General features: G+C 34.7%; 1 protein-coding gene across 3 annotated transcripts in view; it reads left to right on the top strand.

Annotated features, from left to right (window-relative positions):
* The first annotated feature begins 5883 nt into the window (after positions 1–5883).
* LOC132704690 (probable beta-hexosaminidase fdl) overlaps positions 5884–26929 on the top strand; it is a 183915-nt gene continuing 162869 nt past the window's right edge. Inside the window, exon 1 of one of the 3 annotated variants that reach the window (XM_060674900.1) lies at positions 5884–6005. The gene's annotated coding sequence lies outside the window, so the exon portion shown is untranslated. Of the gene's footprint in view, positions 6006–15303; positions 15476–24709; positions 25866–26929 lie in introns of those variants that run through there. The other 2 variants (XM_060674874.1, XM_060674884.1) reach the window with 2 other exon arrangements.

The following is a 26929-nucleotide window of genomic DNA, read 5'->3' as shown; positions in this document are numbered from 1 at the left end:
TCGGGCCTCTTCTCTTTAAGTGAATCATTCAGTTTGTCCAGTTGATGACAATAGACTTCTGAATTAATCGTTGTATTTTCCGGCAAAAGCTAAAAAAAAACGATTCCTTTGACATCGCACCAAACCGAGAGCATCACCTTTTTTTGGTGAATGTTGGCTTTTGACACGCTTTGAGCCGCTTCATCTTTTCTGCTCCATGACCTCTTGCGTTTAACAGTAATAATCCGCTTCAAAAATGGATCATTTTCTTGACGTTTGAGGAGCGAATCACACACGTTCAACGCGACGACACAAATTTCGCTCCGTAAGGACATGAGGCACCCACACATCGAGCTTCGAGGTTAAGCCCATGCCTTTCAAATGGCCATAAACAGTCGAATTCAACAAATTTAATCTCTCACCGATCTCTCGTGTGGTTATTCGCCGATTTGCATCAACTAATGCCTTTATCGCATCTTTGTCAGCTTCGACCGGCATTCCAGACCGTGGTGCATCATCGACATCAAAATTGCCGGATCGAAATTTTGCAAACCAGTTCTGGCACTGGCGTACTGTTAACACACCTTCTCCATACACATCCGTCAATTTTTTTCTCGCTTGGACAGCATTTTTACCTTTTCTGAAGTAAAAAAGTAAAATATGACGAAAATGCTGCTTATTGCTCTCCATATTTAAAAGGGCACCAACCAAAAACTACTGCGTAGAATTAATAGAACTTTTTCACATACAAGCCTTGCAATATCAGCTCTCAAGACATATAATGGTTATGCGGCTTAAGTGTGAAGTTGGTTTCGAAAAAATGTAATTAAGTCCTCTGACGGGAACAAACGAAATGACTTTCCGAACAACCTTATATTATTATTATTATTATTATTATTATTATTGTCTAACACTACTGCAATAAGATTAGACCATGACAAAACTATTAGCCAACAGCCAAATTAAAAAGTGAACAGGAGAGAGAACTTTGTTGGAGCAACAAAAATTTTCGTAAAAATAACGTCCAAATTTGAAATAATATTAAATACCTAACTGAATAACCTAAATAACCCTTCAGCCCCACGGCCCGTTCTCTCACCCAGGCTTCGAGACCTCCTCGCCTCACGCACGAGGCGATCCCCAAGCGGGGCTGCCTCATTGCCCCGGATCCCGGTGTGACCCGGGACCCAGACCAACGTGACATTCCTCGCCTCAGCCACTTTCCTCAGTACCCCTTTGCACTCCTTTATCAACAAGGAGCGCGTGAGCACTGATTTTAGCGCCATAAATGCAACCCTACTGTCAGAGCAGAACAATACTCTCCTGTTTCCGTGGTTGAGCCGAATCACCTCTCTGACCGCCATCAATATAGCGAAAATTTCCGCCTGAAACACGGTGCAGTACTGACCCAGAGTGACTGACAAGCTCGATCCCGTTGTCTCGCAGTACGCTCCAGCTCCGGCCAAATCTCTTATACCTTTCACCAAGTCTTCTGTGTCTAAGTCTGTGGATAAGCCTCGATATGAAGCCGTCGTGCTTGATCTGCATTTCCATTCGCTGTTCCATAGCAAAAACGCATATCGCGTTATTCAATATTTGAATATTCCTGATAGGCCATCACAGTAGCAGTTGGATAATGACTTTTTCAAATTTCAGTAAGTCCTGTTAGGTAAAATCACATTTACAGGTAAAATTCGACCAGAGAATAAAAAATCGATTTGTGGCTAAACGATAACACTTATCGACTTAAAACAAGAGAAACAATTTTTGAGGATTTGTGATTTTGCTTAAGGCAATATGTTCTATTTTGCAATATCAGTCTAAATAAATAAAACACCGGGAAAATAAAAAAATATTCTACATATAGTGCCATCTAGTGGAAGATTTCTGAAACACTTTTATTTTACAAAATCAGGGCTGTGTGTAAAATGATTTTTGACAACGGAAAATATTTCGAATTTTTGTTACATGACTTACTACCATTAGTTTTTCCAAAATATTCGAAAATTGTTTTTACGTGCAGCTCGATGCATTTCTTAGTCGTTTTTGAAGATTCGTAACCAAAGAGTGGTGCTTAGAAGTGACACTTCTGTGATTAGCTCTTCATCTAAAGAACCCACCAGCGATGTCCCACAGGAAAGCATACTAGGACCTTTATTATTTTTTATTAATGATATATCTGATTCTTTCCCAGACAATTATTCTTCCTTATATGCAGATGATACTGCTGTGGCAGTGTCACCTAGGAGTCTGGATGATCTCACGTTCTTGGCCACTAGGGCAGTAAGTGGTATGATCCGATATTGAGAGCGTAACGGTATTTGTTTGAACGGGACAAAGACTGAGATGATGTTGTTTTCGCTTAGGGATTTGAATAGGAGCTTATTGGTTAGAATGCAGGATAATTCGATTAATCAGACTGACGTTGTCAAGTATTTGGGTTTGTTCATAGACAGGCCAAATTGACTACGTATTTAACAAAATGGCTATGCATACTTTTGAACTGAGGTGCCTTTTAATAGATGAAAATACATTTATCAAAATAAATGATAGATAATAAATCTCTAGGGCGTTAAACTTAATAATTGCACAAAAACTAAACGGTAAAAAGGGGTTTATTTATTTGTTACTGGTTAAAATCTACACATTTATCAGAAGTAAAAACAGCGGCCTCTCGCAAGGAACGGCCAAAATTTAAAGTACCAGGAAAATAGCACAAAAGATCGTCTTTTAAAGCAGTCCAGGTTCTCCTATCAGAGGGAACCCATCCTTTGTACCATTCGCCTGCCTTACCTTCAAACGCTCCAGAAATCCTAGTCATTAACTGCATTTCAGTCCAACCCAACTCGTGCATCAAACTTTCCACTTCCTCAATCCAATTGCAAGTCATATCTCTACCGGGTAGAAAACTGGGTAAACGAACTCCTTCCATTTCGGCACTCGAAAATTGTCGATTTACATGTCCAGAATTGGTCAAACGATCGGTCAATGTAGTTAAAAGAGCACGCCATTCATTCGAAATTGGAAATACTTCGTCACCGGTCGCCATTTTGGTAGAGCACAAGTAGTAATGAAGCCAATAAAGGCTTAAAATACTGCAGATATCACTAATTTTCGGCTCTTTTTCGAGGGTAATCCCACTTCTGATGATAGATAATAAATCTCTAGGGCGTTAAACTTAATAATTGCACAAAAACTAAACGATAAAAAGGGGTTTATTTGACGTAAACAACTGCTTATGCCAGGCACACGCGGAGCAAGTGAATGCCCGGCGGCTGACAGGCTTCAGCGAGCGTTGTGCGTAGACGGTGGCGTCCTCTCACGGATCGTTGTTGTTGTGCGTGGACGGTGGCATCCTCTCATGGATCGTTGGAGAACTACGGCCCAGACTAGCGCTCCCCATTATGCGAGCAGCCAGGAGGGCGAGTGTTAACTGGTGATGCTAACAATAAATAAGAACTAAAAGTTCAGATTTTCACGAAATTATATTTTTTGACATGACAATTGTTTCGACAACACCTTGTCTTTATCAGATGTAATATTTACAAACTACCGGAAAACGACCATAAAACCTTAATTAATGTTGTTGTGAGAATTTAAGTTCAATAAAGTATAATTGATCGTTAAGCAATACATTTGAATGTCTCATTTTGTTAATCTCCATGACTTCAAATAAATTTAATTTTCTACTGTTTGTGACTGTATGTAAAATATCAAAATTGTCGTTAAAAATATTTTTTTCTGTGTTTAAGTGTATAGCATAATTAGAATCTAGATTATTGTTTTTAAACGCTCTTTTATGTTCGTTAATGCGTTTCTTGAAGGATCTACCTGATTTTTGAGATTTGGGACATTTCGTTTTATTGTTTTTTAAAAATTTTCCTATTTTGTTGTTAGTTCTGAAAGCTATTTTTAAACAACATGAAAGTTTTGAAACTTATTCACTAGGTTCTTCTATGTATGTAATTGTTTTCAATTGTTCGTATTCTGTATCAGGTTTCGGATAGAGTTTACTGTTGTCTGGCTTTGTTTTTCATTTATAATTTTATCTATAATGGACGGATTGTAGCCGTTGTTCAGTGCAATTTGTTTAATGATATTAAGTTGTTTGTTGTAATTTTCTGTTGGGACTGGCGTATTAGGGAGTGTGTGTAAAAAAGAGTGAAATGCAGCCATTTTGTGTGCATAAGGGTGATTTGAGCTGTTATGTATGACTGTGTCCGTGTGTGAAGGTTTATGATAAATCTAAAAATCTAATTTGTTTTGAGTTTTCGTAATAGTTAAGTATAAAAAATTAATAGAGTTATCCTGTTCAATCTCGATAGTGAATTTTATACGATTATGTAATGAGTTACGGTAATTTAAAAAAGAATTCAATTGTCTGTCCATTCCAATAAAGCAAGCAAAGGCATCATCCACCTATCTATACCACCATAGAAAACTTTTACTTAAAGGATGTTCTAGTATGATATTTTCCAAATTATCCATAAAAATCTCGGCTAACAAAGGACTAAGTGGGTTTCCCATAATCAAACCTTCTTTAGAGATATAAATCTGTCCGTTAAATTCATAATAATTTTGGTCTAAAGATACTATTAAGCAATCTAATAAATCTTGTTTCACCAATAGGTTAACCTGTTTCCGAGTTAGGGTCAAATCTACTAAATCTATCACATCCATAGGTGGAATACTGGGAAATAAGTTTTGTACATCAAAAGACAATAGTGTTGCGTTAGAAGGGAAATAATTGTCATGTCAAAATATATAATTTCGTGAAAATCTGAACTTTTAGTTCTTATTTATTTTGATGCATACTTTTGTTATTTGGCGACTGCGATCGAATGTGGATCTTCAGCTTTTACTTTATTTCAGATATGTTCAATCTTGCTAATGTTACACTATTATATGCTGGGCAAAATCTTCCAGAGATAGTGAAGTTTTTGTAGAAACAATTGTTCGACCAATGTTGAGCAAGTCTCGTGGTCATTCTTGTAGAACCCTGTTCCCAAAATTAAATATTTTAACGTTTCCCTCTTTCTTTATATTAAATAGCATCATTTACATAAACAGTAATCTATCTAGTTATTGCATAACCAGCATTGATGGAGATTACAATTTTAGAGCTAATCTTAATTTGCTGGTGCCAGGTCATAAGTTAGCCAAAGTAGCTAACAGCCCTATGATTTTACTAATAAAACTATACGATAAGTTGCCTTTGTCCGTCAGACAGATATTGCCTGTCCATTTATTTAAGCAAAAATGAAAGCTCATTTTGAATAACAATGTTTATTATTCTATCGATGAATATTTTGATTGTAGTAATGCTGGTCTCTCAGTGTAATATATTTAGTGTGTTTCTACGGATCTGTTTTTGAAGTTTGTATTTTAGTGTTCTAATGTATTTTTTTTTACTTGTTTACATTATGCGATAATTTTGTTAAAAGGCAATGGAAATAAACATTATTATTATTATTATTATTATTGTTATTATTAATATTTTTATTATTATTATTATTAGTTTACCACGTTGAATCTTTCCTACAACTTTCCGAACACAATTTCAGAACACCCTGTATATTTTACAAAATTTTCGGGTAAAGAAAACATCAAATATTTTTTTGAAAGTGTGAAAACATTTTCTTTCACAAATTAAAATGTTGGAAAAACTATTGGTTGAAGAATTTCAAAACGAACTTTACTCTGTCGCTGATTCACCCTCTAATATTTCCACCTTCGCGGCCATTAAATTACTCGGAACTAATTCCAGCGATGCAACAATTTACCGGTCGTGTCGTTGCGAATAAAAGTTTTTCCGCGTTTGTGCGAAATCGTGAGACGCGTGCGCCGCTTCAACGATCGCAAGCGGCAATCGGCACGTAGGGAATTGTGCAGTTTTCCGCCGGCATTTTCCATAACCTAACAATTTTCGCAAAATGTCGCATCGTTCGGTACCCAGGCAGCTCGAAACATGAACGCTCAGCCGTCGACGTTTCGCGGTAGAGTGGAATATAAATTCGGGACGCACGGTATGACGTACAGATAATTATTCCAATTAAATGAGTGACGACGGCAATTAGTATTTACACGTACGCTAATTGTATGGTGTTAAACCGCGATGGTGGCGCCACCTGTCGCGCCGCAAATTAACATCGCTTAAAATTGAAACTTTTTGATTTATTTGCACTTAATTCGTAACGGCATCAGGTTTCAACAGGCTTTTGTGCTAAATTTTAACGTGCTAAGCCATACGCTGTCAACGAAAACGTCTCATTGATGTAAATTTAAATTGTATTGTATTTTTGGTACAGTGTGTCCGGTTTTTAAGGTTTCACTACGCATCATTAAATTTATATTTATTTATTTATATTTTTATTGGGATTTCCAGAATCGTCAGGTATCGTATTCTGGTATTCCTTGAAGAGGGTTATAGGTAAATTTTACATCACAAGTGCGTAATAATTTATTATAAGATACATATTATTATTAAATAATGATAGATAACGTCTCATTGATGTTAATTTCATCTTTATTGTATTTTTTGTACAGTGCGTCCGGTTTCTATAGTTTCAGGACACATATTCGTTATTAATAGCGATGTGGACCGAAATAATTTTGAAAATTCGATGAAATTTATATTTATTTATTTATATTTTTATTGGGATTTAAAGAATCGCCAGGTATGGTATTTGGGTATCCCTTAAAGTCGGTTATAGGTAAGTTGCCCATGACAAATGTATAATAATGCATTATAAAATACATATTATTATTTTATTTATTTATTATTATTTTTATTGTTTTATTTATTTTATTATTATTTTTATTTATTGTATTTTTCGTAAAGTGCGTACGTTTTTTATTGTGTCACGGCGTATCTTTGTTATTAATAGCGTTGTTGGCCGAAATAATGTTAAAAATTCGATGAAATTCATATTTTTTTATTTATATTTTTATTCGAAATCCCAGATTCGCCAGGTATCGTATTCGGGTATTCCTTGAAGACGGTTATAGGTGAGTTGGGTATCACAAATGCATAATAATGCATTATAAAATATACATTATTATTAAATAATGGTAGATAACGTCTTGATGTTAATTTGAACTTTATTTTATTTTTTGTGCAGTGTGTCCGATTTTTATGGTTACACGGCTTATCTTCGTATTAAAAGCGTTGTTGGCAGAAGTATTTTTTAAAAATACGTTGAAATATATATTTATTCATTTATATTTTTATGGGCATTTCGAGAATCGCCAGGTTTCGTATTAGGGTATTCTTTGAAGAGAGTTATTATTATTAAATAATTGTAGATAACGTCTCATTGTTGTACAGTTTGTCCATTTTTTAGAGTTATATTTATTTATTTATATGTTTATTGAGATTTCCAGAATTGCCAGCACTTAATGAAATTTGAAAAAGTAATTGTCACAATCCGTTAAAAATTAGTTTCTATTAAAAGAGCTTATTATACAACTGTGATTCAAATAATGAATATCGCGATATGCATTTTTGCTATAGAAGAGCAAACGGAAATGCAGATCAAGCTCGACTGCTTTATATCGACACTTATCCCAATAGAAACGTTCCATCTCATAAGACATTCATCAACATACACAGAACACTTGTTGAAAGAGGATCATTCAAACCTGATAATATGAATAAAGGCAGACCAAGGTATAAAAGAACCACTGCAAAGAAGAAAGAAGGCTGGCCCGTCAACGAGAAAGTTCAGAATCGCTACATCTATAGTTTTGGTAGTTTTGCATAAAAATGATCTTCGGCTCCTTCATGTTTAAACGGTTCAAGCACTCTATGAAGGTGATGAGCAATTGAGAGTAATTTTATGCAATCAAATTTTAGGAAAAATTCAAAATTGCCCGTAAGGTCATTTTGTTCACTGACTAGGCTGCATTCAGTAGTGCTGGCATTGTAAATTCAGTAGAACATTGAAAACCCACATGCAATTGAAGGAGAACATCAGCGCCGGTTTTCTTTAAATGTATGCGCAGGGATTATAGGAGATAATCTTATAGGACCTCATTCCCTTAACGGATCACTTAATGGGGAAACGTATTTGCAAATTCCCCAAGAGGAACTACCACCTTTGCTGGAAGAAGTACACCTGCAGTGCACTTAAAGTATTTAGTGCATGAAACACCTATCAATGATTTATGACAAAAAATAATAACCGTCTGCGTATTTTTTCGTGTTTTAAATTGTATAAGAAAATGTTTAGAAATGAACGGTGAGCATTTTGCAAATGAATTTTAATTAGCATTGCATACTGTTTAATTTCCGAGTATTGTTCATAATTTTTTATTTTCGAACATGTTAAATGTGTTTATGTTATTTAAATTACATTGACTTATACCATTTTTTGACTTTTTCAAATTGTAGCATACTGTTTTTAAAAATCCGATATCCCGTATCACCTTTCTCTAAATTAGAAGTGCGGGGTATTCGGGCCGAGAATAAAAAAGTCGATTTGCAGCTAAGCGATAGCACTTATCGACTTAAAAGAGTAACAATTTTTGACGATTTGTGATTCTGATTAAGGCAATCTGTTCTATTTTGCAATATCAGTCTAAATAAATAAAATACAGGGAAAACAAAAACAAATGTTCTAGGTTGAGTGCCCTCTAGTGACAGATTTTTGAGATCCTTTTATTTTTGAATTTTGAAAAGCTATGACTAGGAAAATTTTCAAAATTCGAATTTTTGTTTAAAAAATATATTTTTCTACAAAATACATTAATCTCTATGAGAGAACATACTCCAACACTTTAAATGTTTTTTTCTTTTGGGAACAAAATGATGAAGGTTGTATGTCAGACCCGAATGTTCCTGGGTGAGATTAAAATTTAAGTGGATGTTTCTGTTTTCCAGAAGTGCTTAATTATATTTAAACCCGATTATTGATATATTTAACAATTATGTGTCTTCAAATAAGAAGCTAGGTACTGTCAAAATTAACATGGTGGAAAAGAAAGTGGAGATTAAAATAACAAACAACCTTTCATTGGTGTCGTTTATTTTTCGTTGTGTCAGGTACCGAAATGTTCAGTTAGGTTATTTATTTTTAAATAAATTCAATAAGTACGCCAAGTGCAAGGCAATCTTGAATCGCGAGTTAGTGATTGACTGATGGTGTAAAATGATTTGATATTGGGCGGATGCGCCGGACATTGTCGACTATTTAAACGACAGTGATATGCTTATCTCCATTTTTTAATTTAATTTATTTAATTTAGGTATATATTATTATAGGAAAAATTGTTTTAAATCATTATTAATTACAAGGTTTACAATACCTATTCCTAACTACGAATAATCTGTTTACATTTTCAATTTGAAAAAATCTTTAAAATCAATTCTCGATTTTCCGCTTCAAAAAACTGTATCAGTTCACCATGACTGTAGTCCACACTATATGAAAAAAAAAACGAGGAGCAGTGCTTAACCCATTGGGAAAAAACATTAAATAATTTTTTGGGGCACATAAAATGTAACGTATAATTTATACATAAATATACAAAACAAAGTTCAACTGGTAATATCCGGTTTCATTTTTGGTGATATTGTATATGTCCATGAGGTGACCTTGATTGTCATAGCGAATTTCATCTATGGCAGGTGCAAAGTTTCTTTGAATAATTGTTTTATCAGTTTTAAAAAGTCGCAAGGCAATGTAAGATTCAGAATGTAGCTGGGAAATCTTTTGTTCGTTGACAATAATATACAATTTCCATGCATTCACTACTAAACTATCCAATGAGTTACAAAATAAAGACCACCATAATTTTTTTCCAAATACCTGGCACCTGTGATTAGCAATTCCGTTGTCATGCAAATCTACCCCACCCATATATCTATTATATTGGGCAACTACATAAGGTATATTTACATATTTCCGTTCTTTTCTATTATAGCATTTTACATCTTGGACAGGATTTACACCAGAAACATTAGTTGCCACAGTTACAACTGAATTGTCGTGCCAACGGACAATAGAAGTTTTTTATTCAAATTCATATGCTGAAAGATAGGATCTCTCTCTTTTTTTCCCAATGATTTTGAATTTTCCATTGGACATTTATTTGTTCTATTTTCCCGGATAGCACCGGCGGCAAAATAACCATTAGTTTTTAAATGTACAAATAGTTTGAATTATGAAAAAAAATGTCAAAAAATTTTTGGTGATTTACTGGCTTATCTACAACAGAAAATAGACTCATGACAACTTCACCGTCGAGACCAAGGTCAGAATGAGGTTTGTTTTGCGCACCATCATACGGAAGTGAATAAAATAGATACCCATCAGATGAACAAAGGCACCAAAGCTTGAAGTCAAAACGAACTGGCTTACCCCTTATAAACATTTTGCAGGAATGGCGGCCAAAGGAAGGTACCATTTGTTCATCTATGGATAAGTTGAATGAAAATATGCCAAACTGAAGATTTTTTTATTTATTACATCAAAGAAGGGTCTAACTTTTGGAAATTTATCATTTTTATCCAACAGATTATTGTCAGATAAGTGCAAGTTTTGCTTTATCAGTTGGAATCTATTGCGGCTCATACATTTTTTTATAAGATCAATTTCTTTGTCTTCATCAGTAGATCAATAATGCTAAATATGTGGCAATGAATGATAACCCGAGAACAATAAAATGCATACAAAATTTAAAAGTTCATTTCTTGACAACGAGAATTCATGGCGGTTATTGTCTTGAGCATATTTTACAGAAAATTTTAAAATCAAATCAATCACTTCGTCATCAAAAAACATAAAAAATATTTCACGCATAGTTTCTCCAGAAAGCCTATTTTTTAGTTCCTCACATGATCTAAATTTATCGGATATAGGTGCGTGAGTGTACTCAATATGACCTTTCTTCTATTTGACCGTAGAAGCAAGCCTGTCATTTGCAGAAAGCATACTTTTTTTTTGAATTCCAGAGTTTCATCATCTGATGAGTCCCATTCAGGTTCCGAAGTTAATGAATTACAAGACTGTTGAAGGACAGCTGTACCATTCGGTGTATGTAACTCGAAACCAACTATATCAGTTGGTTCCCTAAACTCTTGTAGATTTATGTTATCGTTTATATCTTCTTCATCAGTCAAGGTATCCACGTCGGGTGGAATATAGACCGCGTCAATATGTTCAATAAATATTTTTTCACGTTACTTTTAGCATAAATTTACAAGAAATGGAATGCTACAATACAAAAGAATACGTAAATCCAAATAATACTTACGAATTTCATTGTTATTGTCCTCATCCATCACGATCTCCTCCTAATTCCTTTTGAGTGAAATACCTCGGAAATACCATATTTTACGAACTGCAACGCACAAGAGACAAACTAATACTAAAGAACACGCTAATTGTTGGATGTTTATTCTACATGCGCTGACTTGTCTACACTTGCAATAACAAAGTTTTGTCTCACAGATACAACCATTGGTGCGCAGCAGAAAATATTTTCAATATAGTATTTCCAATGTATGTTTCCTGCTGTAGACTTAACAAGAATGGCAATACAAATCCAAAATTTTTTTTTTTACTATTTTGGATTTACTTAAAAATGTGGTACAAATTTATGTATCGCTTTTGTTAACTTTTGAAGCCATATATAAGATCTTTCCTTTACACATAAATTAGCGATTTCTACGGTTTTATGTCCTTTAGTAGTGATACTAATAAAATTTGTAAATGAATGTGCAAAAATATTTCCTGGATGTGACAAAAAAATATAGAATAGGTGGTGCATTAACGCACCACTGGGACAAAATGGGTTAAGCGAAATTAGAGCACCCTGTATTCGAACTTCATGGTAATTAGTGTAAATCCTTAATCCCTAAGCCCTTCTCTATATTTGACATCAAACATTAGTCTACTTTAATCAAAATTTACACACTTCCATTTCTTGATGAAAATCCCCAAAAGTTAGCTTTCGTTTCCAGTTAAAATATTCTCTTGCACTCCCGTACGGGAGTTGCAATAGGGTGAAACAAAAACAAATTAAATATTCTTTTTCTACTTTAATAGAAATTTACATACTTTTACTTCTTGATGAAAATGTGTTCCCAAAGATTAGCTTTCGTTTCCAGTAAAAACATTCTGTTGAACTCCCATACGGGAGTTGCTATGGGGTGAAACAAAAAAGTTTTTTTATTTTTTTCCTACTTTAATCGAAATTTAAAATTTTTCATTTCTTAATAAAAATATGTCCACAAAGGTTAGCTTTCGTTCCCAGTAAAGAAATTCTCTTGTACTCCCGTACGGGAGTTGCTATAAGGCGAAACAGAAAAGTTTAAAATGTTCTTTTTCTACTTTAATCGAAATTTACACACTTTCCAGTAAAAATATTCTCTTGTACTCCCGTACCGGAGTTGCTATAGACTAAAACAAAAAAGTTATAAATATTTTGTTTCTACTTTAGTCGAAATTTATACAGTTTCATTTCTTGATGAAAATATGTCCACAAAGATTAGCTTTCGTTATCGGTAAAAATATTCTCTTGCACTCCCGTACGGGAGTTGCTATAGGGCGAAACACAAAAGTTTTATATATTTTTTTCTACTTTAATCGAAGTTAACACACTTTCATTTCTTAATGAAAATGTGCTCACAAAGGTTGGCTTCCATTTCCAGTAAAAATATTGTCGTTCGCTCCATTAAAGTAGAAAAAAATATTTAAAACTTTTCTGTTTCACCCCATAGCAACCCTTGTACGGAGCTGGAACAGAATATTTTCTGTGGAAACGAAAGCGAGAGATCTATTTAATTTAAATCAATTGCTTCGTAAACTGGTTTAGAAATCTGCGCCGCCACTGGTTGTTCGATTCTTTCCGTAATTTTTGCTGCAAACATTTAACTGCTAACTTCACACCGGTTCTGCGACAATAGTAATTACTTATCTCGGCGTTGCCCATTATGTTCGGATTTCAGAGATCGATGTTGCGTTCTTATAAAAATTAATCAATTTTCCACAAAAAGGAAATATTATTGCCGCCTGCGATTTTTTAGCGCCCGAAGTCTGCGGACTTAACCCATTTTGTCGCAGTTATTCTATGATTTTTTTTGTCACATTCAGGAAATATTTTTGCACATCCATTTTGAAATTTTATTATTATCACTACTAAAGGACATAAAACCGTAGAAATCGCTAATTTATGTGTAAAAGAAAGATCTTATATATAACTTCAAAAGTTAACAAAAGCGGTACATAAATTTGTATCATTTTCAAGTAAATAAAAAATAGTACAATTTTTTTTTTATTTCAATTGCCATTTTTGTTAAGTCTATAGCATGTAGATTACATCGCAGAAAACATATGTTGGAAATACTATATTGATTATGCTTTATTTTTTGAAAATATTTACTGGTGCGTGAATGCACCACTGGTTTTATCTCTGAAACAAAACGTTGTTATTGCAAGTCTAGACAAGTCAGCGCATGTTGAATAAACATCCAACAATTAGCGTGTTCGTTAGTATTAGTTTGTGCCTTGTGCAGTGAACGTTACAGTTCGTAAAATATAGTATTTCCGAGATATTTCACTCAAAAGGAATTAGAGACGGCTGTGGAGGAGATCGTGAGGGATGAGGACAATAACAATGAAAGCCCTAAATATTATTTGAATTTACGTATTCTTATGTATTGTAGCATTCCATTCCTTATAAACTTATGCTAAAAATAACATGAAAAAGTATTTACAGAACATATTGACGCGGTCTATGTTCCACCCGACGTGGATACCTTGACTGATGAAGAAGATATGAACGATAACATAAATCTACAAGAGTTTGGGGGACCAACCGATATAGTTGGAACTTTAGAGTTACATGCACCGAATGGTACAGTTGTCCTTCAACAGTCCTGTAATTCATCAACTACTGAACCTGAATGGGACTCATCAGATGATGAAACCCTGGAATTCAAAAGAAGACGTATGGTTTCTGCAAACGACAGGCTTGCTTCCACTGTCGAATGAAAGAAAGGTCAGATTGAGTACACTCACACACCTATATCCGATGAATTTAGATCATGTGAGGAACTAAAAAATAGGCTTTCTGCAAAAATTCCGCTTGAAATATTTTTTATGTTTTTTGATGACGAAATGATGAAAATTTTCTTTAAAATATGCTCAAGAATAACCGCCATGAATTCTCGTTGTTAAAAAACGAACTTTTAAATTTTGTGAGCCTTTTATTGTTCTCGGGTCATCATTCATTGAAACATATTTAGCATTATTGATCTACTGATGAAGACAAAGGAATTAATCTTATAAAAAAATGTATGAGCCGCAATAGATTCCAATTGATAAAGCAAAACTTGCACTTATCTGACAGACCCTTCTTTGATGAAATAAATAAAAAAATCTTCAGTTTGGCATATTTTCGTTCAACCTATCCATAGATGAACAAATGGTACCTTACTTTGGCCGCCATTTCTGCAAAATGTTTATAAGGGCTAAGCCAGTTCGTTTTGGCTTCAAGCTTTGGTGCTTTTGCTCATCTGATGTGTACCTATTTTATTCACTTCCATATGGTGGTCTTGGCGGTGACGTTGTCACAACTTTTGTTTTTTATGTTTTAAAAACTGATAAAACAATTACTCAAAGAAATCTTGCACCTGCCATAGATGAAGAGCGTTATGATAATCAAGGTCACCTCATGATTGTTCATCCTAATAAAGCCCGAAGGAGATGTAGAATCTGCCACAGGCACACAGTTTACGTTTGTAATAAGTGTAATGTGCATTTACATACTTTATGCTTTGTAAAATATCACCAAAAATGAAACCTGATGTCACCAGTGGTGCCGCTCACGCACCATAAAATATTATGCTTTTTTTGTATCAAAACAGTTCTATTTGGAAAACCATCTACTTTTAGTTGTTTTCTGTGAAATTTGAACTTTCTTTTGTATATTTATGTATAAATTATATATTACATCTTGTGTGCCCAAAACACTATTTAATGTTTTTTCCCAGTGCCTCGTTTAAGCACCAGTATTTTTTTGTATGTTTCGATTTTTTGTTGACACATTTAATGTATTCTTAAGTGCAACGCAAATAAATAATTTCAGAGCAAAAAATATTTTATTAAAAGAACCCGCACGGCGTACACGCCGAAACCCTAGAAGGTCCGTATATGGTTAAAATCCCGTTGATAATTGGTATTAGCGGAGAGAGGAAACGCTCGGAGCATCGCCCGGTATATACTTTCAAACGGATCAGGAAATGAACGGTTTCGCGGCCTATTTTCTACGTCTCTGCCGGGGCAGTCGAAAAAGATCGCGTAGTTCGCGTGGCGAAATGGTCGTGCTGAGACGTTCGGCAATTGTCGAGGTTTACGAATGCGTAGTGTGCCGTGGCGCCGGTTCGTTAAAACAATTGAATAAATTTAAGACGCGACACGCGACCCAAACGCTTCGGAGAGCTGCGTGAGTTCACATAGCACCGACCACGACAGCAGCGTACCGGCTTCAAGTTAGTTTTGTTTTTAATTTGAGCCTCAACTACGCAGAAATCATAGAGTTTTCCATCGTTTTGTCGCCCACATAGTTGCTAAAGGCATTCAATATGCGCGTGCTCATTTTTAACCTTGCGGCATTCGACAACCAACATGGCCGCTGACAGATCGGGAATAAGTTTGGACGAGAAATTTTTACTGAAGTTTAATCTTAATAATCAAGGAGCGAAAATCCATAATATATACGCATTTAAATGCATAAAATTTTCAGGATGTATGAATCGAAATGAACGAAAAAACCCAATATGTATTTTTACTCAGATTTTGAAAAAATGGAAAATTTAGATAATAGCAACTTGTGCAACATACAGTTCGCAAATCAACAAACTATTCCTGACAGTTCTAAAAACAAAGAGCAAAACAAAATTGTAATAATATATATATATATATATATATATATATATATATATATATATATATATATATATATATATATATATATATATATGATGACACTATATTCCGGGATATCATCCGTTCGCTCGTTGAACTCCGACTGGAATCCTGCATCCGACTGGAATCCTGCAAATCCTGCATCCGACTGGAATCCCGCAGACGTTTCGCCAAAATCTCACTTGGCATCTTCAATGCTCGCGCTCCGAAAACACTTCGAACACTCGAGTGTTCGAAGTGTTTTGGGGCGCGAGCATTGAAGATGCCAAGTGAGATTTTGGCGAAACGTCTGCGGGATTCCAGTCGGATGCAGGATTTGCAGGATTCCAGTCGGAGTTCAACGAGCGAACGGATGATATCCCGGAATATAGTGTCATCACATTTTTCCATCCGTGAATCAATACGTGAGAATATCATATATATATATATATATATATATATATATATATATATATATATATATATATATATATATATATATATATATATATATATATATATATATATATATATATATATATATATATATATATATGTATATATATATATATATATATATATATATATATATATATATATATATATATGAATATGAAAGAAACAAATTAACTTCAATACAGTTGTTACATCTCTTTATTAACAACTCAATCCCTTTAAAAACATATTCTTTTGGTTTGTCTACAAAATGAGCTAAAACAGTTTCTTTTAACTTAACTTCGTCGTTAAACCGCCGTCCACGTAAGCCGTTTTGCAATTTTCTGTTTGAAAGGTATGATTGTATCCAATTGACTGCTTTACCACGAATCCCATATCTCTCCATTTTATCCAATAAAATTTTATGGTTTACTATGGTCTAAGAATAAACCTATGCTTAAGTTTTTTCCTTAAACTGCTCCAAGATGACTTTTGTGAACTGAAAAATGGCGGAACTGGTTGATCTGTTTTTTAAGTAGGCATCATGTTGAGAGCTACAGAACAATTGACATTTATTCATAAATTCTATCTGAAGCATATCACCATTTCAAACAGTTTCGAAAAGCTGGCTAAAAGACTAATTGGTCGATAGTTATCTAGATCTTTCAAGTCTCCTTTTTTTGTAAACTGGTTCAATTAGAGCTAATTTTAGGTGCTCTCTAAAGACCGCTTGCTTCATTGAGTTATTTCTAAAGTAACTAGCCGGGAATTTTACCAAAATTTGCAGTGTTTCAATTTGTGTCACATGAATTAGATGTACCGACTGACTATTACCTATTATGTTATTTGGAAATGGAATATAAGTTTGCGCGTCTAATGCTGGAATTCTCTTTGTAGGGTGCTTGTTAAAATCGTTTTCAAATTTTGTAAGATCTTCAGGGAAATCTGGAAGGTTTTCGTTACTTTTTTCTATAATTTCGACGCAGTTTACTTAACCGGGTATGTAAAAACGAGAGTACTTTTTTTGCACAGGTAGCCTCTAATTTCGTGAGTGCTATAAGTACCAAAGGATAACTTCTTTTTATAAATGTTACCGGCAAAGTCCGCATTGCCGGGCCACTTTAGGCAAAGTCTGGAATTATTAAATATTTCGGACATTGCCTACACTGTGGTACGACAATCTTAGGTTTGGCAAATGTGTAGCGGGCAAACTCCAAAATAAGCTGATCAATTATCATGCTGTATGTCATTTTAGTTGAAATTAGGCAGCTGTTCCGTTCAGTTTAATCGTTATCTGATTTGTGAAAAAGAAGACATATACAAGTATCGGTGACGCGAGTGAAATGCAAGCATGCAAAAGCAATAAATTTATTTTACATACGAATCATTCATTAAAAAGTTGAAGAAGCCAAGAAAGCTGCGAAAAAAAAACATCTCTTCAATATGGACATCTTAAACGTTACGCTGTGTTACTCGTTGGGGGCATTAGAGTTAATTTTGCCATTGTCTAGCAAGTTATTGAATAATATGCTAAGTACTAAGAAACAAATATGCTAACGTAACTTGATAATGCATTACTTAGAGCGATGTGAAGTCTGTCATAAGAAGAAAAAGCATCCAAAAAAAGGAATAACCGTAAAACCGCTGCTGTTCCGAGAAGTAAATTCGAGATGACAAGTGATTTCAAATATATCCTTAATTACCAGGATCATTCTTCAAAATATCTAGTTTTAGCAGAAGAGGTCGCATATTATTTAATAAACATTTTTTTGCACTTTGGGAACTTCTTCTGTGCTGTAGTCCATAACGGACATGAATTTACAAATCGCATTGAAGAGATGAAAGTGGTGTGGCCACAACTGAGTCCACGGAAAAGCTAGGGAAGTGTGGAGAAAACATATTGTTTGCCTGGATGGAAGATAATAAAACCAAGCCTTGGGGTGACGGTCTCCGTTTTTCACAGTTCCAGACAAACAATGCAATCAGACAAACTCCAATGTTTTGTGAGTAACTGTTATATATTTATTATTTTTCAAAAATGTAAAGTGTGTTCAAGATTAGGCACTTTTGGGGGGTTTAAGGTACTTTCAGGGCAGATAGGCAAAAACCGACCCCCCATTGCGAGGCTCAATTTTCAAGACAATATTTTCAGTGAAAACCGTATTTTAATATGTCCACCTTTTGGGATAGGGTCCGTAACTTTGTAGCTATTTACACCAAAAAATTCAAAGTTGCAAGTTAAATCGAATGGAACTTCACACTTTGCGAAATTAGTCCGCAAAGTTCTTCATTTGCAGAGCAAAGGTTTCAAAGACGTAACTGTATGTACCACTAACCCTTGTAAATGTAAAAGATTAAAGTTGGTATGTAATTCTAAGTGTCACCATTCGACATCATGTACTAATAAGTGACATAATTAACACTAAAGATATTTTATAAGGTTCCCTGTATAATATGTACTCGGTAAAAAGTGTATAATGCAGAAGCCCTAATTCTACCCAAAGAGAATTCTCTTTTCTAACAAATACCTATTTTTTGGTAGTAAGTGACATACGCAAACAATACAAGGTGTATTTGTGATTGTTCTTTAAGATACAATAAATTATTATCGCAAATTGATTTCTTTTTCTTCTATCGCAAACTGTGCCTTATACTTGTACAACAAAGAATATTGACAGATTGCCTGCTACACATTTGGCAAACCTAAGATTGTCGTACCACAGTGTAGGCTATGTACGAAATATCTAATAATTTCGGACTTTGCCTAAAGTGGCCCGGCAATGCGGACTTTGTCTAGGCAAAAATAGATTGCATAACGGTAACATAAACATTAAATTTTCCCTCAATGCTGAGTTAGAAAAAAGAAGTTTTTGCAATTATTAGAGCGTCAGAAGATAGCTTTTATAATTATTTCAAAGTTCTCGGCATCAAATAGCCAAGTTCTCCACCGAATTATTATTAATTGCAGTGGTAATTAAATATTGGAACAATTTTCTTTATAAAATTGAACACGTGAAGATTGTTTTAGAAATAGTTTTTCTACTTCATAAATTAAATCATTTACCAATGAAAACTGGTCTCTTGTACATTCTGCTACCCGAATGTATATGCCACCCTATTGATACTATCACCGAAACAAGTAACATAAACGTAACAATAGGTTAGAGTAAGATAATTTTAAATGTTGTCTTTCCTTAACCATAAAGGATACAACATTCGATAAAAGGAGTATGAATGTTTGCGTCGGAACACTTTTGGGTAAAATTGTTCGATCTACTATAACTGTAAAATTAATTGGTTTCGCCTATATCTCCCACACGAGTCAGCTGTTTCATCAATCACGTAATAAAACTAATTTTCACTTAATGTTATTTACATTTTGTACAGTCCGGTTCGTCAAGTTTACAATATTTTGCCAAAAATGATCTTAAATGGAGGTTATAGATTTTTAACTGGTACATTGAACTGGGCTTATTCTCTGTTCCGTGGTTTTTCTTCTTCGGCTGGGAGGGTTCTCCTTCTTGCAACTTCCTTCCTTTAGGCCCTTTGGTCTTTTGAGAGTGACGAGCTAAAAAGGAATTAAGAGATAAAAATGTGCTCATCAATCAATGCAAATGTCTTTTTTTTTAAATCAGTGGCTAATTAGGTCGCCACTGCACTGGTGCACTGCACTGGAACTTTTTTGTGAAAAATACAATATCTATCTAAAGCATAAATCAAGTTTTTAGTTACCAAGCACTCTCCTTCAGCAAAAAAAATAGAGGTAGGTTCTTTTTACTTTAACAGGTTAAATGGAATTACGTAACAAGATACTATCAATAATTTTTAACAAAATTATCTGTTAATAAATTAATAACAAGGTGGCTTTACTTGGTGAAAATCCATTCAACACAAATTAAATTAGAACAAAAAATAAGTTGTTGAAAGTGTCCTCCAAATTGAAGGATACACGCTTCAGCCTTTTTCCTCATATTGCCTCTCACTTTTTGAAGTATACCTCCAGTGCTCCACATTCTGTTCTTAATTCTAGGAATATTGCCAAATCATGTTCTAAAAACCGGCCATAATTATAGTCATTTAACAAAATAACTAAGAACTAAAAGTTCAGATTTTCACGAAATTATATATTTTGACATGACAATTGTTTCGACACCACCGTGTCTTTATCAAATCTTCGGGTGAATGACTTTGGAGGAAAAGGTGTTTTTCTGGATGCCAAAATAACCACAAAAAAAGTCAAAAATTAAAAAAAATACTTCACGTTTTTTATTGCTCCCATTTTAAAGAGCCTAATTGCGGGTCCAGGCCTCTACTTCACTCCCAAGTTTGAAGTCGGTAGCTGCAAATTTGGAGTACTTATTATGTTTTTTAATATTGCACGGAATATCCCGAACACCCTGTACAATACTTAAAAACCGTAAGTACAAAAGTTTAAGCTATATCGTTATGTAAAAGAAACGGACATCTAAAACACCCTGTTTATTTTTGAAAAATTGTCAAGAATAAAAGTTTATGGAGTCATTTCCTCTGCGTCTTCTGGTTCAAGAATTTTTTCAGTCATGTAAACGGTTTCTGAAAAATGGTCTTTTTTGTAGATCCTTGCATACGCGATTTTTAATTTTTTAAAAATACTTCTCCACCTTCCAGCCCCCCCATTTGCAATAGGTTCTGTCATGGGGTAAAACTGCATAGACGTGCTAAATATGAAGTCGATTGCTTCAAATTTCGGACACTTTTCGTGTTTAGTAGTAAAAAATAAATAAAATCAAACAAAAATAAAACAGAATGAAATAGATAGATAAAGACGCAACCCTATTATGACAAATATTGCACCCTGGGAGCAGTCAAGTTGGTACGGAAAGCGATTTGCTAGTGCGGCAGACCTAGTAAGAAAAGAACTCTGCATATAGTTAGTACGATGGAACTCTACCTGGAAGGAGTGGTTTATTCTGGTCTGCCGGGGGGGGGGGGGGGGGCGAAGCCCAAACTTACATAACAGCTCAGGTCCACGAGTAGTTGTAATCGACGTCATCAAGTCCTGGGTGCTCCTTAAATACTATATACCGCAGGAACCTATGCTGCGCTCTTTCTATAGCGTGTAGGTGACCACATACAGGAACAATAATCCAGGTGTTAACGCACGAGGGAGCAGAACAGTAATCTGAGAGATGGAATACCCTGGAAGTCCACTGTACAACGCTTGATAAAGCCCAAAATCTGAAGCGATTTAGACACACGGTAGCCCTTTTATGTAATACGTATAATGTGTGGTGTTTCTGAAGTTCATTAGTTAGATCATTTAGTTCCATTGCATTAAAATCGCGGTAGGTGATCTAAATCGGATTGGAGTTTTATAATCATCAGCATTTGGGACTTCCATATAGAATTTTAGGTCGTCAGCAAATAACAGGAAAAATACATCATGAAATCATGAGGCAATATCATTCACATAGACATTGAAGAGTAGGGGTCCCAGGTGTGATCCTGTAAGGTACTTTAATTTCGGTGGATTGGAAGCTCTGGACGCGCGCAATCTGCACTCTTTCACGATATTAACCATTCCAGAAGCTTTTCCTGAGTTCCAATGTTTCTCAATTTTTTTTTATTGATTTGATGATTTATTCTATCAAAGGCCTTCGAAAAGTCTGTGTAAATCGCATGAACCTGAGACCCCTCTTTCATTAATTCCAGCAGAAAATCTGTACACGTGGGGGAGAAATCCAAATTGTTGGTCGATAAAACAACCTTTCGAAGACTTTAGGAATACAGAGCTGAACAAATGAGAATTTACATGTATTGATTCATATAACACTTAATTAATAATATCCTCAATTTTAGTGCAAAAAACGACACTAGGTTGATGCGCAATATGGCGATATTGATATTCACACAGCTGCGTCATTTCAAGAGAACTCGTATTTAGTCGGCATCGCCCCCAGACACCTCCCATACTAATTAGTAATAACGAGCCATACGAAAACAAGTTTTAATATGCATTCAAGGTTTTGCGAAAAGATTCCGAACAGGATATTAATTCTGTTATTGGACGTGTTCGTCTATACGACGAACCGATAAGTTATTCGGCGAGTATCTCGGATTTAGATGTAAACTAAAATAAAATCTTTTACTACGTCAACATTAAGAACAAGATTGCTTTCGAAAAATCGTAGGTGAGTGGGACAAGTTCGTAGCAAATAGCGCGAATCACCTTTTTATTTTAAAAAGAAGGCGCTTCGCGGATTCTTGTCCTAGATGGGCGCATTGTTTTTTTAGCGTGCTCCTGCGGACCACTATGGAACTTTCGCAAAATCGAATTTGATTATGAATACACTCTGTCAAAGTATCCTTCACATCTAGTCGAGCTTCAAAGTTACGGCACACTTCGGTAAATATTAAAATTTGTACTGGTAATTACAATTTAAAATTAGATTTTTTCAAATATATCTGTATTATAGACGAAACCTTAAACTCTCTCTCTCTCTCGACACAGTTTACGATACTGTTCATATCAAACAACGTACCCTGTATATAATTCCAACAATGTTCGCAATGCGATAAAATTAGAACTCGACCTGACACTTGAGCAACGCAGTGGTCATTCCATCAGCTAGTGAGTGAGAAACGGACTTTAGGAAAAACGAATAATGGTAGTCCAAGTTATAACAATAGTCTTGGACAGGAAAAAAGGGTAAGTATTGGAAAAGTTAATATAAATCGCAAAATATTACGTAGACTGTTTAAGGCTCGATTGTGAATTAGCATTTAAGAACATTAACGGTTCTAATTTGAACAAGCATGTATTAGCGAATACAATAAACTCTCAATTAATAGATAACAACAAACACAAAGAAATTTCTCAAATGTCACTAGTAAAAACTATCAAAAACAAAGCTTCTGAAAATAACATAATATTTACACGGGCAGATAAAGGGAAGACAGTCATAGCTATCGATCTCCCAGAATATATTTCAAAAAGCAACCATTTTGTTAAACCAGAACTTTTCCAATGTATCAAACACGATCCTACCGAGTTATATCAAAGAACAAATATGAATCCACAGCCGCCTAAATTATATTTTTTAGTTAAAATACATAAACAAGATATGGTCATTAGACCAGTCGTGTCTTATGTAACAGCTCCAGCAGTTAAACTTGCAACAAAATTCGTGAATATTTTAAAGTTCCACACAGACTTTAAACCAAAATGAAAGATATCGAAATTCCTTCTAAGGCAACACCATTCTCTTTTGTTGTACAAAACTTATTTCCCAGTATTCCATACATAACATACATACATATCGGCTCAAATCACCCTTATACACACAAAATGGCTGCATTTCACTCTTTTATACTTCTTAATACGCCACTCTCCACAGAAAATTACAACAAAGAACTTAATATCATTAAACAAATTGCACTGAACAACGGCTACAATCCGTCCATTATAGATAAAATTATAAATAAAAACCAAATACAGACAACAGTAAACTCTATTTATCCGAAACCTAATACAAAACACGAACAATTTCAAACATACATAGGAGAACCTAGTGAAAAAGTTTCAAAACATTTGTCCAAATATGGTTTAAAAGTAGCTTTCAGAACTAACAACACAATAGGAAAATATTTAAAAAACAATAAATCGAAATGTCCAAAATCCCAAAAATCAGGTGTCTACGACAATTTTGATATTTTACATACAGCCACAAAAAGTAGAAAATTAAATTTATTGAAAGTAGGAGATTAACAAAATGAGACAGTCAAATGTATTGCTTAACGATCAATTAGATTTAAATACCTGTCCTTTATTGAACTTAAATTCTCACAACAACATTAATTAAGGCTTTATGGTCATTTTTCGGTATATATAGTAACAGGTAGTTTGTAAATATTACATTTGATAAAGACACGGTGTTGTCGAAACAATTGTCATGTCCAAATATATAATTTGGTGAAAATCTGAACTTTTAGTCCTTACTTATTTTCATAAATGAATTTTCATCAAGTAAAAGCCACCTCAGTTCAATACTTACTTGTTTTTACGATACGTAAAAAAAGTATTTAGTATTCATATCGTATAATTTCTTTATCTTAGGAATTTTTTCAACGTATTTAAAAAAAAAAGTTTACTAATTTTTTATGGGAAAATTGAGTTTTGGAGTAGGCAAAGTTAATGACGGGGTCGGTTGTAAAAGCAATAGATAGATTCATTTATTGACTACGTTTCGTACAAAAGGGACGTACAATTGTAGCAAGTCAGAAGTGATATTCAAGTGTAATAAAATCAAATTAATAAATAACATAAAAACACACATCTAATACAAACAAAATTAGACAGTACTATACAGTTTTATAGCGCATCGATACCAGTGACAGTGTCAATGTATGCTCGCAGGGAGTAAAAACAATGACGTTGTAGGAATTCTTTAATAGTATGTTTAAATTTTCTATTGCTCATCTTTTTCACGGTACCTGGCAAAACATTATACAATTTCAGGTTCAATGAGTTCTTCTCAGACTTCCTCAGTCTAAACCTAGGCCGTCTAAGGAGATCCCCCGAACGAGTTGAATAGGCATGGCAATCGGAATTAGCGCTAAAGTTTCCTTTCGTTCTTTGTATCTCTAATAACTGGTAGTAGATATAGATGCAAGGAAGGGGCATCACTTTGAATTTTTTAAAATAAGGTTGACAATGGTCCCTATATCCTATATTAGCAACGACTCGAATGGCCCTTTTCTGCATTCTGAAAATCTCCACAGCAGCTGAGGCATCACCCCACAGCACCTTGCCATAGCATAAGTGTGAATGCAACAAAGAAAAATACACCATAAGCAGAGTCCTTGTTCCTATCACGCCTCTCAGTCGTCGAAGAACGAATATGTTGCTGGACAATCTATTTTTCAGGTCTGAGATATGTTGTTTCCAATTTAGACTATCATCGATCCTAATGCCAAGCAACTTGACGGACTGTCCACTATTTACCAAGCAATATAAATCTGGTCGAAGTATAACGGGTTCAAATGTTTCATTATTTACCTGGATTCATGCCTAGGTCTCTACCTTTCCAATCCAATAATGAAAAAAGCAAAATTGTTCGAAATGAATAAATAAAAATGGCAAACGCGACGCCTCTGGCTACTCCCCCTATGCACTTAATTATATCTAGAACTTGCTACAATAGCGCTACACCGACAAAAAAAAACCGTTTATTTTAACAATTTAATCTCGGATTTCTTGCACACGGCGGACGCCTGTGCCGCTCATCAGTTTCGTTTTCCTTCGTGGGGTCATGCACGCACACACGGCGACGGCAAATCGTAAAACGTAACACAAGAGAGGCCGTCGACCAAGGTCTTTACCTGGCCACCAACCAACGTTGCCCGGGTACCATCCGCAACGAAATATGGTCAGCCGTCGCGTTCTAACCATCGGTGAAATGTTCGACGTGAAAATCGCGATGTTGGCGTGAATTTCTCTCCGTGACGACGAATTTTGCCCGTTCTTATGTCTCCTTGACCGCAGCACGAGTCATAAAACAGGTGAGCCCGTCGCAGACAGATGAAGCGCGTTATCTGTGCGGTTTTCTAACGATTAACCTCTTTTGTTTACGGTTGTTTGCGGGGGCGCCATCTCGCGCGCCGGCCGCAAACTACGCACTCGCCGTGAGCCGCCATATTTGTATATGTTACGGTAAAAGTGGGTATTGCGGCAAATGTAAACGTTTTCCGGTATGGTTTGTTCATAGATATAAGAAGTTGACCAATTGCTTTTGAATGGGATTATCCAAGGGTGGTCGTTAACGTACAATGCTACAAGATTATTACCTAAAGTATCGGAATTTAAATACAGGTAAAATTGTGGTCCGTAATAGAAAATAATTTTATACCTACCTGTGTTTAATATTCTTTGGTTTGGTATACTACTTAGTTTAAGTATATTAGTAATCATTCTTATTTCGTGTGTAATGCAGCGTGTGTTGAATCGTGTGCAAATTATGCAAAATATGTGCGAGTCTAGTGTATCTCAGGAGATGCTCCCGCCCAAATGTAGAAAACACTATTCTATTGAGACTAAGGAAGTTACAAACAATGTTTATTTGACTCACATTTAACGTGGTGCCAGTAAGCAAGCATTTTTAGAAGAAACAGCCACATTGACGAAAATTTCAACATCAACTGGTTAGAATAAAGGTCACTTTCTTAAGAAATTCCTATTCGAATTTTCATAGTTTAGGCAGAAATTGAGGTTATGTGTTTTGTTTTTCATATTTTGCTTGCCCCATATAAAATTGTGTTGTGACGCTACTGATCCAGGTATCGCAACGAAAATTTAACCACAGACTAGATAAATAGATGGTTTATTGGCTACTTTACAATATCATTGTTTGTAGCAAGTCATACAAAGAACAAAAATAAATAAATTGAGTATATGCAAGTAGATACTAAAATAAAATTGTATATAACGTCATAATATACTAAATCTAGATATACAATAAAACCTAACAGGTCAACAAATAAAAAATAAATTTATATGTATATAGCACAGAACAATCATTAACAGCAACACGTCATTACCGATGTTTTCTTAAAAAAATTCACCAACG

The sequence above is a fragment of the Cylas formicarius genome, unplaced genomic scaffold (genome assembly GCF_029955315.1).
Source record: "Cylas formicarius isolate icCylForm1 unplaced genomic scaffold, icCylForm1.1 PGA_scaffold_10__41_contigs__length_53128322, whole genome shotgun sequence".
Classification (NCBI taxonomy): domain Eukaryota; kingdom Metazoa; phylum Arthropoda; class Insecta; order Coleoptera; family Brentidae; genus Cylas; species Cylas formicarius.
The sequence above is the reverse complement of the archived record's forward strand: the minus strand, read 5'-3'. Positions and strand labels throughout refer to the sequence as shown.